The following is a 12,829-nucleotide window of genomic DNA, read 5'->3' as shown; positions in this document are numbered from 1 at the left end:
ACCAGCGTCGCACCTCAACACCTCATGGAAACATTTTCAGCTTGTCCATATAGCAGTTTAACAGCAGTAAATTGTTAATAAGACAGAGAGCCTTGATAGGAAACTGTTCCTCTGTGCAAATGGAGCCAAAGTGCCAGAAGTCTCAGCAGCAGATGGTGAAAGAAATGAACAACGAAGGAAAAATGACTTCCAGCATTTTGAGAGAAAGGAGACTCAGCTGGAGATGGAGCAGAAGGGAGGGAAGGGACACGTTTTTATATCCTCTTAAAGAAGAGTCATGCTTCAATACAGGGAAACAATATCATCATGTGTGTCTTGCTTATGGTCATTATACCTTGTTTATCATGAATAGAGCCATAATAATTATGCCAATATTAGGAAATTACAATACAGATAAATTGGTAAATTTATAAAATTGGCAACGATACCTGAACTATCGTTATCAAACTCTTATAACAAAACACTTTGATTTTCTGGACCCAGGTGACTCAGAGCCAGCTCATGCTGTGATCGTAGACAGGTTGTGTGATTTTGCACTGATTACATGGTTTGTGTAGTTCGCTGGTTCCACCCCTGGAATCTGAAATGTCCTCGGGCAAGATGCTGAACCACAAATTGCCCCTGAAGGCTGTGCTGTGATGATGTAAATAGAAGTGTGTGCGTGAATGGGTGAATGCAATTTGTACTGGGGGGTGTTTTGAGTCGTCATTAAGACTGGAAAAGCTCTTTATCAATACAAGTACATTTGAATGAATGGACCTGCGTGTATTTGAGGTCACTTGAAGGTCAAAACATGGAAATCATCACAAAAATTTGGACTTTAACTCAGCATCTCTGTGCTTGTCTTAGAACGTTTGTTTATTGTGCTGCTGACTGTGTGCAGCGTCTCCAGTACATGTAGTTACAGTATGTAAACTGCAAGAGGCAGCAGAGGCCAAAACTAATAATGTGCGCTGCCTTCACAAGTCAAGACCTGATTGGAGTAAATCAATCAAAGTGTTTTATCGAAATAATGATGAACAGAATAATGTCAAAACAAACAGACGGTTCTCAAGGTAAATATAGACTTTATTATGATCAGCACTGACAAACCTTGAAATATAGTGGAGGGTAAGAACATCCCATAGTGTGGGAGTGAAGCTGAATCCTGCTCAAATAACATCCCAAACTAAATATAATCTGATGCAGGCTGCAAAGGGAGGAACAGAAAAAAAACTCTGTGATTTACAAACACATAAACTCCACTCTGAGACGTTGGAAGCTCTTAGTCATTAAGCTAATGTAGATAATTAGGAAGAAGCAGGAAAAGACGGATCGGGCCGTGGAATGACAAGAGACGGGATAAAGAGAGAATTACAGGCAGTCAGACTCAGAGACGGAACACAGATCTGCTCCTGGTTGTTAATCAGCCCGTCAGTCGGCCGAGTCTCTCCTCCCGAACGAGTCTCTCCTCCCGAACGAGTCTCTCCTCCCGAACGAGTCTCTCCTCCCGAACGAGTCTCTCCTCCCTCCTGCTGATACGCTAATTGAAATGAAGCAGTCGGGATAAGACCTGAGGCCGGGCAGCCGAACAACCAGCTGAAACTTGCCGCGAAGTGGAAGTGAAAAAACCCCCGGCACAGCTGGATGATAATTCATCTGCAGGGAGCCAGTTTCATATTACACATGAATTGATCCATTGTCTTCTCGTACAGTGTCTGTGCTGCAAACACACTTCTCTCAGAGGATAAACACCTCTTTTGGCCGGTTTCTCACTGTGCTTGACCAGGTGCTTTGTTTGCTTTGTGGTGCTTCATGTCTATTAAGCTCGGGCATTTACCAAGGACGCCTGACAGCTCTTCAGAAAGACTCCTTACCAGAATCACAGAGGGATCTAATGGAAGGCCTGGGTGAGGGCCAACAGGGTTAGGAATCACTACTTCAGTATGGATCTGCTTGGAGGTCGGTTTACAGCCCGTGCAGCTGCAGCAGCTTCACTTTACGACAACACAAACCTGATATCACAATGTTGTTCACAGTCAGGTTGAATCAAAGTTGAGCTGAGCAGTGTGATACGGCAGCAGAAGAACAAATCTTTCAGTTCGGGTTGGCTACAAGAAGAGGGCTTGGTGTTGATACTGATACAGCTGCGTTATACTGGGTTTCCTGAGCAAGCCCCTCATTCAAGTCTGCTACCAAACCTCTCACATCACAAACCTTATGGTAGAAAGTAGGTGACCTGGGGCCTTAACAGGGGGGTTCACACCAGAGTGTGGTTGCAGTTTCCTGTTGTCGTGGTTGCAGTTTCCCGATCATTTCTCACTATATTGTGGTTGTTCAACTGTTCTCGGGAAAACAGAGTTCCTCTCAGGCCCCATCGCTCAACCTAGTTTGATTGAAATATTGAATTGAATTATAGTTTGTACATCGTCTCTTTTTTTTTTTGGAAATTCTCTTTTTATTTAGAAAGGCACATTTCCATCACATACATTAAATACAGCTTTAGTCTGTCAAGGACATAAGAAAGGATGGATGTAGTAAGTTTGGGTGATTTTGTTCATACAGCCTTTCTGGGGTTTTATGGACCTAAACTACTCCATGTAGGAACAATAACAGAGGTAAAGAGAACACAACCGGGGAGCGCACTTCACATCAAAAAAAAGGAGAATCACAAAAAACACATGTATATTCAAATAAAATCAGATCTAACTGGTTTAACATACTCAGTCCATTTGGTCCAGGTCTTATAAAAAATGTCTTTCTCAACCTTGAGAGGAAAAAGAGATCTTTTCCATAACATAGATCTCATACACAATTTCAATCCATTCATCAATGGTGGGAGGGTCCACTTTTAACCATTTCCTCGTGACACATTTCTTACTAGCTGCCAACAGTACAGGGAGCAGTTTTTTGTTTTTTATGTTTCACGTTTCAAACTATATATTGCCCCTAAAAACGTTCACATTAAATACATTGTTAATATGTTTGTGGATCTCTTCCCAGTAAGACCTCATTGCTTGGCAATCCCAGAAAATATGGAAGTGGTTGGCTCCAATAGATCCACAGAGCCTCCAACAGGCGTCTCCGCTGCCTTGGTGTCGTTTCTGTATGGGTGTGATAAAAAATCTTGTTTTATTTTTCCAGCAGAACTCCCGCCATGTATTTGTCCCGGTCGAGAGCCATTGTAGTTGACATATTTTCTCCCAGCTCTCCTGTGAGATCTTTACCCCTATTTCCTTTTCCCATTTACTCTTTACATCGTCTCTTTTTAACAAATAAACTAACCAACAAACACATCGGTGAAAACCTCCTTGATGGTTACATGTACACTATCTGCTAAAGCAATAGTAATCAAACCTCTGATAATTGAGGCCAAACACAAATACAGGCCTCCATTGTTACTGGGTTACTGTGCCAACAAGAGGGTCACGCTGTCTAGGTCTGGCTAAGCCGGGACCCGAAATAGGTTGTGGGTCAGTGTGTGGACGGCCCACAGCCAGCAGGTGTTTCAAAAAAAACAAAAAACACACAGCATTTGCATGCAAGACAATCTATTAGCCGGGCTTATACCTGTAGAGGAGGGAAGGGCACCGCTGGCTCTCTCAGCAGTCCGACATTAAACATGCATGATGTGTGCTTTTATTTAATTGGTCCTAAAATATTAATAAAGCTGGCATTCACTGGCTGACATTTGACTGGAGAGAGAGAAGGAGAAGGAGAGGGAAATAGAGAAGGAAAGAGTGAAAGAGAGAGCGGCACATGACGGATCGTGACACTTCCAGCGTGTCACTTAAATTTCTGCTGTGTCAGCTCCTGGCCTGTGGCGGCTGTGGAGGCTGACTGACAGATGCTAATGACGTGGCTCCAGTTGTAATTCACGCTCGCTGCGATGACGGCTTTGTTACGGCGTGTTGGCACTGTGAGCGGCGTGATGGATGTGATGTCTGCGCTGAGCCTTTGTGTTGCTTTCAAAAAGCTCTGGTTGCATCCGTGTAGTTTCTGCAGCCACGTGGAGGTCACACTGTTTGTGTGTCGATCTGGACATGGAGCTGTATATGAGGACAGATGAAACCACAGCTTCCACCTGGTGGCTGGCGGAAGAATACAGGTCGTAAACCCTGACACCTCCATGTTAGTGGATGGGACATAAAGTCAACTGTGTTCTCAGTGGCAGAAACTTGGACTATGGGCAGAAAAGGTCTCTGGTTCGTCTCTGGTTCGACTCCACGGAGAAACAACAAAAAGACGAACCTGGATTGATCTGTCCAAAAATCCAAGAGGATTCTCCCTACCCTGTCTAGTGCCCCTGAGCAAGGCACCTTACTCCCCCAACATCTGCTCCCCGGGCGCCGTACATGGCTGCCCACTGCTCTGTGTGTCCTGCACCAGATGGGTTAAAAGCAGAGGTTAAATTTCCCTCCTTGCATGAGTATGTCTGTGCATGTGTTTGGGACAAATAAAATAAATGTATCTTAATAAATACATGTATCTTAATCTTAAAATGAGGCTATATAATAAAGTATTGTTTTTCCAGTATCCACTTATTAGTATCAACAGCTTTTGACCGCTCATTCCTTTTGTACGTTCCGGGGTTAAATGACCACTGTGTTGAAATTAGGAGAAATCTATTGGCAGAAATGGAATATCATACTATGATTTCTATTGCATGATCATTTAATGCAGATTTTATATTTTATTTCTGTATTATTGTATCCTTTGATCCTATTTAAATGTTTTGATTCTGTTTAAACCATTTAATGCACTTTGTAACCGTGTTTTAAAAAGACTTTACAGATCAAGTTTATTAGCATATAATTCTTTTTTTATATCTGTAGCCTTTGTAGAGGACTGGCAGCTTGACCCGTCCCATCATATCTTCAAACTGCTTTAAGTGATCATCACAGCCTCTTGTACAGCAGGTGATTCAGGATGAGGGAGAACATCATGAGAAACCTAAGTAACATCCACTCAGATCTTAAGGAATAAAAACACAGCTGGTGTATCAGGTGTATTTCAGGACTCGGAAAGCTGTTGCCATAGAGACGGTTCCCCAGGAAACGCGGACAGAGGCTGTGACAGGGGTCGTGCTCCACCTGTGGCTCATCCTCCGGGAGGTTGTGTTAGCTCTGTGGGCTAAACTGGCCTCAGACGATGGGGGATACTGAAGGGAACAGCAGATTCGGCTTGTTACCAGTCTGAGTTATGAAGCTGTAACTTCGAGCCTGGCTTCCAAATAACTTCTCCTGCTCGTGGCTCAGGCCTTCCAGCGAATTCACGGAAGCCTCTAGGCGTCGATGTTGTGCTGTGAAGACTCTCCTGGCTTTTGTTTTATCTCAGCCGGTGCCCAGCAACAGCCTGTTGTTTTCCATTCTCTAGTCATGCTCTGAGCGTGTATGTCTATGTGGTATTGCCTGCTTGTGTGTGTGTGTGTGTGTGTGTGTGTGTGTGTGTGTGTGTGTGTGTGTGTGTGTGTGTGTGTGTGTGTGTGTGTGTGTGTGTGTGTGTGTGTGTGTGTGTGTGTGTGTGTGTGTGTGTGTGTGTGTGTGTGTGCATGAGAGAGAGAAAGTGTGTGTGGGAGAGCTGGGTGCTGCAGTGTCTGGAGGCTGCCTCGGGAGAAGATGTCTTTACCACTCGCACACACACACGTGCACACACACACACACACACACACACACACACACACACACACGTGCACACACACACAATCAACTACTGCACGCATGTTCTTTAAGACGCACATACCTGTTGTTTGTTACTGAGTGAAACTGGCTGAGGCATCGCTCTAGTTTCACTCTTACTACTCTCTCTTTCTCCCAGACACACACACACAAACACACAGATGCACACACATGCACACACATGCACACACAAACATGCTCATCATATTATCTGTTTTCTATTTCTCTTTTACAACATGCGACAGGTAATATTGCACATGTTTGTATGCATGTTGAGGGTGTGTGTCTGTGTACGTGTGTATTCAGGAGTAGTGCAGACGCTCTGTCATATAATTGGCCAGCTGCAAAGCAGGGGCGTGGCCAATGATATTTGACAGTGAGAGAGACAGAGAGGCAGAGAGAGAGAGAGAGAGGCGTCGGGTTGCAGCTCCAATAAAAGAGAGATATAGAGAGATAGAGAGAGAGAAAGAAAGAGACAGAAGGTGGGTGGGGGGTAGGTAGGTAGAAAAAGGAGAGGGAGGAAAAAGAGAGAGACTGAATAATGTACTGAGTGAGAGAGGGCAAGAAAAGAGACTTGGAGCGGTATCGCAGATGTAGGAGGGAGGAGGAACAGAAGAGTTGCTGAAAGATTCTTCCAGGCGTCCACCTACCTCAGATGATCTCCTCCTCGCCTGCATCTCTTCACCTCCCTGCTTTCATCCGTCCAGCCACCCATCCCTCCCTCCCTCCCTCCCTCCTTCCCTCCCTCCTTCCTTCCATATTTAATGGGAGCGCCCACAGTGACAGGGGCTAGATTGACTGGTCATCTCCTTGGACTCAGAGAGAAGGAGGGAGGGTAAGAGGAGGAAGACAGAGAGAAGGAGTGGAACTCTTTTAAATAATCAATCCTCACATCCTGCCATCGCCTGGCCCACGCTCCCACTCACTCTGCCTCCGCCGAGAAGAGAGGAGAGGAAGCAGCTGAAGAGAGGAGAGATGGGGAGGCTGGAGATGTATCCTGGTTAGAGAGGAGGTGGAATGATGGACAGATGGAAGATGGATTGACGGGCGGACGGACGGGCAAGGACCCTGAGAGACAAACTGATGCTCCAACTCTAAATACCACTCTGTCTACCTGCCGAGCACTTTTCATCTCCTCCTTCTCCTCCTCCTCCTCCTCCTCTTCATCTCTTGATCTGACAGCTCCTCTCCCGTTCCTCAGGGAGCCGGAGAAGAAAGAATAAACTGAAAAAGGAAGAGATATTATTATTATTATTATTATTGAGAGGGAACCAAATGAGAAGAAGATGAAAACCAACAACAGTGGCAGCGTAATCTTCACTTGAGAGCGGTGACAGGAAAGAGGAGAAAGAGTTGGACTGTGGGTTTGACAGCAACACCAACACAGAGCTCGAGAGGCAGAAGGAGAGAGAGGGAAGCGACGGAGGAGAGGAGCCGGAGATGAAGCAGCGGAGGAGCTACACCATGAACCCCATCGTGCCCGGCGTGTGAGGGAGGAGCCTCCCGCAGGAGAGAGACCATGAACTATATTTTCGGCAACAACACCCTGGTCCCCCGCAGCGCGAGGGCGGGCGGCGGGTCCGGGGGTCAGGGGTCAGGGCTGGGGGTGAAGCAGAAGATAGGGCCCAAGCGATGCTCCTCGGAGGAGCTGCCGCATGCCCACACCTCCTCGGCCTCCACCTCCTCACCCGCCTCCTCCTCGCCCTCCTCCTCCTCCTCTCGCTGGCAGCAGCTCCTCATGTTCTTCTCGAGGAGGAGTGCCTTCACTGACTGTATCAATGCTAGCCAGGTAACACACACACACGTCACAGGCTGTGTGTGTATGTGTGTGAGTTTGAATGTGTGTGTGTGTGTGTGTTTGTGAGTGTGTGTGTGTGTGTTTTCTTTATGCTTGAGGGGTGGTAGGGGATCATGGTGGGAAGCATGTAACTTAACCTGGGTTTTTGTTGTGTGTCTGTGTGTGTACGTGTGTGTGTGTGTGTGTGTATGTGTGTGTGTGTGTGTGTGTGTGTGTGTGTGTGTGTGAGTGTGTGTGTGTGTGTGAGTGTGTGTGTGTGGTTACATTACCTTCGCCCGAACCCTCTCTAGTTTCAGTTTCTCAGGAGGAACACGGAGGCAGTCAGGGGCGGCAGGCAGGTTTTAAATTGAAGTTGAAGCCGCTCGGGTTGTGTGTGAGATTTTTGATAATGTTGTCATGGAAATGGTTGACTGCACGGCACGGTGTGTGAGAGCCAGGGAGCCGGTGCGTTGCCATGGTAAAAGTCATCATTTAGCTAAGCGGTCCAGTCACAGCCGCTGCACAGTCACAGACGGTGAAATCAAAATCTTGATGTGGGGAGGAAAGGTGTGTGGAGGAGTCTGTGTTGTTCTGTTATTACAGTGCATTACAACACAGTGAGATTCACGAATCTATGAATGTTTATGTGAGACGTGGATTCGGAACTTCAATAAAAACCATATGAGACGCAGGCTGTGAAGGACTTGGTTTGGGTTTAGGAATCTGTGTTGGGGAGTTAGCATGTAGCCTGATGTAGCTACATCACAGCAGGTGCCTCCTGTACATAATATATCGGTCCACTTTATGTGCTGTTAACTGTCTTTCTATTTTGAATTCCTACATATACACATTTATGTATTTTTTAAATATAGTTTTGTATTTTTTATCCTATTTTCAGTGTGTTTTCCAAAGTTTTCACTGTTGATTCAATATCTTTTTACTTATCTCTTGAGAACAAATGAGACACCACATGTTAAGGAAGTCCTGGCTCCTTCTCCATATATCGTCATGATGTAAACACAGGGATCATACAAGAACCTCCCATTCAGCAATAACACAGATCAAATAGAAGCTACCGGCTGTAATATCCGTTCTAGCATATGCACAGATATTCTATATCACCAACTAAATGAATATACATTAAGTTTCTGTGAGAATATAAATGAAGTACGATATTACTTAAATAATATGCCTAGTGCTGAAGGGCTGCTATGACTTAAACATGCTGCTGAACCATAGTTTTGAACCTACGGTGCAGCAAGCTACTGTGGGGCGGCTGTTAATATCAAGATCTGCATAAATCCAGCTTGAAATCAGCATCCTGAGACATGTACAGAGATGGCTGTGTGATGAGTGCTTTGCTTATCTTCCTAACAAACAAACCAACTAACAAACAGGGGACAGGGGTATGTCCATTCTCAAACTGACCTTTATCCTGTGATTGGACACAGTCTAATGTGTCATGGCCTCCTGCTCCAGTTTACGGTGGTTGTGTATCTGAATTGTCGTAGCACCTGAGCTGCTGCAGATTTCATTGTGCTTCCTTAGTGACGATGTGTCTAACGATTATCAAAAGCTAAAACGTTGTGGAACAAACTTGCAGCAAAACCACTGAGCAGATTATCACCACTCGCTGTTTTTGTCCTTACATGATCAATTCTAATATATTATTTAGGTTGCTGTTGGTATTGACAGTTAGTCGAGTGGAAGTGAACGGTCAAAGGTTGTGTCACAGGCTTTCACAAATAAATAAATCCTTGCAGCAGACTAGGTTTGGATATATAAGCTGATTTAGAAATTTAAAATACTGCACGCTCATTAACTTCTGATTACCCCAGAAACATGTTTTAGTTCTCACCAGCCCTTTGTTTCCTCATTTCAGTTCTAAATACATATGAAGCACAGGTGTAAACCAGTCAGCTTCATCACACCAGCAGTTTGCATTATCTTCTTAAGCAGTTCAGCCTCCCACTAAGGAGCCACTGGGACCGGACTGGTATCTACATGAAGAGCATTTTAACATGTTCTCGCTCTGATGCTGACAGATGATGGAACCACTGTCTGCAGTAAACAGCTTAAAGTCGTCTTAAGCCCCCGAACAACACTCGTCTCTTTACCACCACTTTCTTAATTTTTTAAAAAACGCTGCCGCTGCCCCGGTAATTACTTTATGCAAATTTCAGGAATGCATCAAAGCCCCCCCACCCCTCCTCTTTCTGTTCTCAGTCCTAAATCCAAAGCTCCTCTTCCAATCCGAAAACCAGGCGCTCCGTTAAGTACACATGAGAAATCTTCAAAACATCATCAATTTGTTTCATGCAAAGTCTTTGAATGTTTTTTGTTAATATTAAATATGCTTGTGTGCTGCTCTCGAAGAAGAATTGGGCCTAAACTTGTGGCCCATTTGGAAATTGCTGCTTTTGTAAGATTGTTGTTTGTGTCTCACCCGAAACTCCACCTGCTGATACGGAATTCTTCCCAAAAACATTTATAATCGATCCTGTAATTACACTATTATGGAAAGTATATTGTAGAACATAATTGTACACTAAAGAGCAGGTCATTTGTTGTTTTGACATTTTCACTGCTCTGTTTATGAGATGGTTTAACACTTAAGTTTCAGGGATCAATACTCTTGCGTCACGGCCACTGTTGTGTTCCTGTTTTGTGCGAATGATCACGCACTTTCTGCACTGCAGATGACAAAATGCAGTAATGTCTCTGTCGGATTCAAACCTGCATTATTGATCTGAATGGATGGGGCGCCACTCACATCGCTCAGCCCTGCAGCACTTATACGGCCGTCTGCAGATTTACAGCATTGCCCATGGAAAAAAGTTAACTCCCGACCCCCCCCCCGCCCCTTTGCAGTAATCATACTGGCCAGTGTTTTCCCAAGGTGTTGCCATTTTCCTGTCTAAGGCACTTACTGCATGACTGATAGGCCATTACACAAAACACACACACACACACACACACACAAACAAACACACACACACACACAGCTATTGGCTCTGTTGATGAAAGCTAGAAAAGTGATTTTTTTTAACTTTGCTGATTCGAGTCTTGTTGCACAAATCAAAAATTACAACATTACACATTTCAATCTAGGTGTGTGTGTGTGTGTGTGTGCAAATGTGTGTGAGTCTTTTGTGTAAACCTGACCACACATGAACCCATAAAAAGGGAAACACACTCATACAAATGCAAACACACATATAATGATTACTTTTTAAATCAAAGCATTTCCTCCTCCAGTGTTATGATCACAGTGAGATTTAGAAGTCTGAGTCCACACGTTGCACTTATCTCTCAGTGTTTTATTGCCACGTCTCTTCCCCGCTGACAGTAATGGTATCGATGTTGACCCCCAGCAGTCAATCTGTCTGTTTCAGCGGCTTCGCTGTTGACTTCAGGTTTTTCTTTAGATAGTGATATTGTGAAGCAGCAGCCAACTGTTCTTTGTTTGTATCCCTTTGAAGAGATCTTGTACCATCACTTGGAAAATGCAGAATTGATGGCACCATAGCAAGTGTGCAGGTTTTCAATCCTACGTCTTATAACTTCACCTGAGTTCGTAAATCTCTGTTCTCAAACGATTAAAGGTTCTTTCATGCTGCCTTTATTTAGGAAAAGAGTCATTTTCAGTTTCAAACGTCCATGCATCCTTTACATTGGGATGGTTGTTAAGTCATACATCCAGAGAGTTGGCAGAGTTCATGACAAGAACAACCATGGCAACGGTTGAGGATGTTGTGATTGTGTAGCTCCTCAGAAAGACGACAGACAGTATTCAATGTTGAATCGCCCAACTTGGCAAATAGGCTATACACCTATTGTGTATGTAAACAACTATGCTCACATCCCTCCCAGTCGTCTATGGGAATGTGTGGTTAAATAGCAAAGTATATCTCTGGCCTAGCCCCCGTCCATCTCTCCCCTATAGCTCCGCCCTGTCTGTGTGTATTATTGATGAGTGGTAAAGCAGAGGTATGATCGTCCTTCAGAAAGAGCCCTGAAAGCCTTAAAGAGGTGTTTAGTGGTCACAGGAAATGGAGGTAGAGAAGGACGGACAGAGCTGGAGAGAAAGGGAGGGGGGGAGATTTCGTGATTGATTAGGACTGTGGGAGAAATATGATAGTCTATTAGCTAAAAGAAGGCAACGTGAGTGCGTCATGCTCGTCACTCTGTTGGATAATCCATCAACAGAAAGATCAGCTGACAGAGAACTGGTTAACGAATCAGTTTACTGGATTGATCATTAAGGTAAACAGCCGTAATCCAGCAGCTGTTTGGGAAGATAGAGTGTCAGTGAGGCAGTTACTGGGATTAGTATTTTAACTTCTGTTTTAGATACATATATTCAAAAGGTCAAAACAATTATTTCCATTGATCTTATTTAATATTCTCCATTATATTATTCCATTTTAAAGTGTTATTCATAAAAAATATGACAATTGCTGTGCATGATGTACTGTTAAAGGTACGACATTGCAAATAAACCCTTTGTTTTTCTGTATTTTTATTCAGACCTCAACAATTCTGCTCCAAACTAGGCCCAATGTTGCATTTCCCTCAGAACGACGGTGGCCCAGGGGTGCAAATCACAAAGAAAACCAATAAATCACAAACATACATCATTAAATGCAACAACAAATAATCATATTCCTTTTTATTTTCCTATTTGCCTCTGGGATGCACTTCAGGTGCTGTATAGTGAACCTATGTGGATCACAGTACAGTTTGGTGTCAACAAAATTTAGATTTTGCTAGAACGAGGTCTGGAGAGGTAAATACAGATATTGGTCTTTTTAAAAATGCAAACCTTGTGTGAGACCGACTATCAACACACAACAGATAAACTGGCAAGTGCAGAGTACAAACCTACTCTCCTCTCCATTTATCCTCCTGCCGCCCAAGGAAACTTTCCACTTTCCCTGTGCCTCATGGGATACCGTAGTGTGTTTGTATGTGTGTGTGTGTATGTGTGTGTGTGTGTGTGTGCGTAGAATCCTCTTGTTCTCTCTGTCCTTCTTCATCCCTGTCTTTTATAGTTTGAATATAATTGCCGCAAAATGGGCAGCAGATTCTGGTGCATATCTCTGAAAGCATCAACTTGGTCCTTCTGGAACTTTACATCTCAGCGTAGCTTCTATAGATCATCTGTTGCCGAGTGGGCAGTATGGAATGGACCAAAGTATAAAGTTGTATTTTTGTGTCTTCACACCATAACTGTGAATTTTCACCACCTCCCACAGTCTCTGCTCCCTCTCTGAAACTTTACATCATCACCACATAGAAATGAAGCAGAGCAGGAGGCGGAGGAAGGGAAGGAGCATTTGCTTTGGCTGTACTTTTTATTTTTCAAAAACACAATAATTTACGACTCATAGGA

The 12,829-nt window shown here is 44.1% G+C and overlaps 1 protein-coding gene across 2 annotated transcripts in view; it reads left to right on the top strand.

The window, feature by feature from the left end:
• The window catches only part of LOC133010067 (disks large homolog 1-like), a 104,159-nt gene that overhangs the window by 40,380 nt on the left and 50,950 nt on the right, over window positions 1–12,829 (top strand). The window lies entirely within an intron of this gene.

The sequence above is a fragment of the Limanda limanda genome, chromosome 9, assembly GCF_963576545.1.
Source record: "Limanda limanda chromosome 9, fLimLim1.1, whole genome shotgun sequence".
Classification (NCBI taxonomy): Eukaryota; Metazoa; Chordata; class Actinopteri; order Pleuronectiformes; family Pleuronectidae; genus Limanda; species Limanda limanda.
Note: the sequence above shows the minus strand (reverse complement) of the source record. Positions and strands in the feature narration are given on the sequence as shown.